The sequence below is a fragment of the Parus major genome, chromosome 5 (assembly GCF_001522545.3).
Source record: "Parus major isolate Abel chromosome 5, Parus_major1.1, whole genome shotgun sequence".
In the NCBI taxonomy this organism is placed as follows: domain Eukaryota; kingdom Metazoa; phylum Chordata; class Aves; order Passeriformes; family Paridae; genus Parus; species Parus major.
Window position 1 is genome coordinate 9,683,673 of NC_031774.1, and position 4,520 is coordinate 9,688,192.

Below are 4,520 nucleotides of genomic sequence, written 5' to 3' on the forward strand. Positions count from 1 at the left end.
TCTCCTTCCTTTCTCCCTTTCTCTTTCCTTTCCCTTTCTCTTTCCCCTTTCCTCTTTCCCCTTTTCCCCTTTTTCCCTTTTCCCCTTTTCTCCTTTCCCTTTTTCCTTTTCCCTTTTCCCTTTCCCCTTTCCCCATTTCCTTTTCCCTTTCCCCTTTTCCCCTTTTCCCCTTTTCCCTTTCCCCTTTTCCCTTTTCCCTTTCCCCTTTTCCCTTTTCCCTTTTACCCTTTCCCTTCTCCCTTTTCCCTTTTCCCTTTTCCCTTTCCCTTCTCCCTTTTCCCTTTTCCCTTTCCCCTTTCCCCTTTTCCTTTCCTTTTTCCCTTTTCCCTTTTCCCTTTCCCTTTCCCCTTTCCCTTTCCCCTTTTCCCTTTCCCCTTTTCCTTTCCTTTCCCTCTGGATGTGCCTCACTCAATTTTGCTGTGCTGTTTCCCTACCCCTATTTCCACTCCTCCACCTGCCCAAACAAACACCCCAGCTCAAGCTTTCTGTGCTGAGGCTTTTTTTTTTCCTTTTAAAGACACCAAAAGCCACATTTTACCCTTGTCCCTTGCTGCAGAGAAAGCAGAGAGTTCCTAATCCATGAATTAGTGATGGAATCCCATCCATATTGCATTAGGGCAAGGAGCAGAGCAGAAAGTGGTGTGTGCTAACTCGATACAAACCAGCACAGGGTGGCACAAAACAATAGATATTATATTGTATTTATATATTTATATATTTTATATAATATATATTATATAAGTATATTATAAAAGTATATTATAAAAGTATATTATATTTTATATAATATATATATTATATAATAAGTATAATATATATAAGTTATAAGTATATTTATCTTATATAATATGTAAGTATTATAGAAGTATATTTATATAAGTGTATAATATATTATATTTTATATATAAGTATAATATATATTATATAATAAACATAATATATATAAGTTATAAGTATATTTATCTTATATGTAAGTATTATAGAAGTATATTTATATAAGTGTATAAGTATAATATTATATAAGTATAATATATTTTATATATAAGTATAATATATATTATATAATAAATATAATATATATAAGTTATAAGTATATTTATCTTATTATATAATATGTAAGTATTATATTATAGAAGTATATTTATATAAATATATAAGTATAATATAGAAGTATAATATATTTTATATAGTTAAATCTAATTAAATATATTTCTATTTATTATATATATTATATATACATATTATATCTATTTAATGCATATATTAAATATATAACTTTATTTTATTTATTATATTATTTTATTTTATTATAATATTATATTATTATATTATTTTTATTATATATTAATTATATATAATTATAGGTATAATTATATAATTATATAATTATAAGTAAAATTTATATCCATATTTTTATTTATGGGAAATATGGATCCAGCTGGAGAATTCTAAGCTCTCCACAGCTGGGAGCTGGGGAGCTTGACATGGCACAGGGTGGCACAAAAGAAGAGAATTCTGCAGGATTTGTGAGCTGGGGGCACAGGGTGGCACAAAAGAAGAGAATTCTGCAGGATTTGTGAGCTGGGGGCACAGGGTGGCACAAAAGAAGAGAATTCTGCAGGATTTGTGAGCTGGGGGCACAGGGTGGCACAAAAGAAGAGAATTCTGCAGGATTTGTGAGCTGGGGGCACAGGGTGGCACAAAAGAAGAGAATTCTGCAGGATTTGTGAGCTGGGGGCACAGGGTGGCACAAAAGAAGAGAATTCTGCAGGATTTGTGAGCTGGGGGCACAGGGTGGCACAAAAGAAGAGAATTCTGCAGGATTTGTGAGCTGGGGGCTTGAGCTGGCACTTTCCTGCATGCCAAGGGCTGCATTGTGCACAAAGCTGTGACAGAAGTGCTGCTAGGCACTGTCTTCCAGCTGGGTTTTTCCTGCAGGAGTTGGTATTTGCTGTCTACTTTGTTGTCTGGCTGTTTTTTCGGCTTTTTCATTTTTTCAGAGTTACCAAAGCTCCTGCAGGATCAGCAGAGAGCTGCTCACAGCTCGTGGCCAGCCCCCAGGGCCACTAAGCCTTGGGCACACACACAATTTGTAGGTGGCTCAATTCTGTCTCCTGTTTCCATCAAACTGAGAACAAAGCTCGTCCAGTTTAAATTAATGTGTCTGCCTTGCTTGAGTTCACGTGTCTTGGAGCCAGGAATAAACGTGGTGGCCAATCTCCTGGTGCCACCCTGTCAGAAATGAGGGCTGCCTTTAAACCTTGGCTCCAGTGCGGTGTTTCTGTAAAGAATTCAGTGTTTTCAGCTGCTGGGGTGAACATCTCCCATCTGCTGATGGCAGGCAAAGCCTTTGGTGTGTCTGAGCCCGCTGTGGTTTCTGTGATGTCCCCAGAGGCTCCAGCCCTTGGCTGAGTTGCTCAAGAGGCTCGACCTCAGTGGCACAGCTCCGTTTTCCACCCACTGCAGCTCCACATCAGCCCTGCAACTGCCTCAGATGCATTTTCTTCAGCTTTTAACTCTCCTCTGCTGGGGTGGCTGTACCTCCACGACAGCTTCACAGCTGAGTGATCACATTACAAACAAACAAAGGGCTTTTTAGGGTTTTCATGTAGCTCTGCTATTTAGCTTTTCTTGCTTTCACTCTTTTTGCCTCTTCCCAATTATTTTTTCAAAGGCTTCAGTCGTGTTTGCACACTCAAAGTGCAGAATGTTTTTTAGGCAGGGTTCTGATTTCCTCCTCATTATTTGTAGCTACACCAGCCCTTGCAGAGACAGGGAATCCCCTTGGTTTCAACACAAGAGTTCTCCACTTCCCCTTGCTCGTCCTGCTGTGCTGTTTACTGTAGCTCAGTGTCTGCTCCTGGAGGGAAGAAGCACAATTTCATTGCTGGTGACACTCAGCAGGTGCTGCAGAGTCTGGTTTTGAAAGTGAAAAAAATATGGAATATTTTTATATATTAAATATATATTAAGTACATGATTAATATATATTAAATACATATTAAAATATATTAAATACATGTTAAAGTTATATTAAATACATGTTAAAGTTATATTAAATACATATTAAATATATATTTAATACATATTAAATATATATTAAATACATACTAAACTATATTAAATACATATTACATTTATATTAAATACATATTAAATACATATTAAATACATATTAAATACATATTGTAATATATTAAATACATATTATATTTATATAAAATACATATTAAATATATATTAAATACATATTAGAATATATTAAATACGTATTACATTTATATAAAATATATATTAAATACATATTAAATACATATTAAAATATATTAAATACATATTACATTTATATTAAATATATAAAAACTACATATTAAATATATGTTAAAATATATGTCAAAAACTACATATTAAATAGATATTAAATAGAATTAAATATACTGGATATAATAAAGAAATAATAAACCTATATATTATAAATACATATTTAAATATAATTTTCTATATTTAGCTATATATTATATTTATTATATCTATTATTTATATAATAGATATTATATTGTATTTATATATTATTTATATATATTTTATATTATATATTTTATATATTATAGAAGTATATTGTATAAGTATATTATATTTTATATATAAATATAATATAATATATATAAGTTATAAGTATAACTATCTTATATAATATTAAGTATTATATTATAGAAGTATATTTATATAAGTATATAAGTATAATATATATAAGTATAATATATTATATATTATATAATAAGTATAATATATATGTTATAAGTATAATTATTATATAATATAAAAGTATTGTATTATAGAAATGTATTTATATAAATATATAAGTATAATATTACACAAGTATAATATATTATATTTATATATTTAAATATAATTAAATATATTTCTATTTATTATATATATAATTATATAAATTTAATTATATGATATATATTTATTTATATATAAAATTATATTTATATAATTATAGATATTTATTATTTATATATATTTATTTATATATAAAATTATATTTATATAATTATAGATATTTATTATTTATATATATTTATTTATATATATTATATATTTAATACATATATTAAATATAGAACTATTATATATTAAATAGATATTAAATTAAATTTATATCTATATTTTTATTTATGGGGAGAATGGATCCAGCTGGAGAATTCTGAGCTCTGCACAGCTGGAGCCCAGGTGACTTTGGTGCTGGAACCAAGGGTGAATCCTGCTCTGTGGGGCACAAAGGGTTTGTAAATCCCTTTCCTTTGTACCCTCAGAGCTGGGAGTGACACAAAAAGGACAAAACCAGACAAAATCCCTGCAGGAAGATCTGTGCTGGCTGTGTCACTGCTGTTCATCATCTGGCTCCTCATTGTGGCCAGAGAACTTTGCAGATTTCTCAGTTTTCCTTCAGCTTTCTGTGAAAAGGGCCTGGAATGAATTTCCACAGAGCCTTGAGAGGGTTGTGAAGCAAA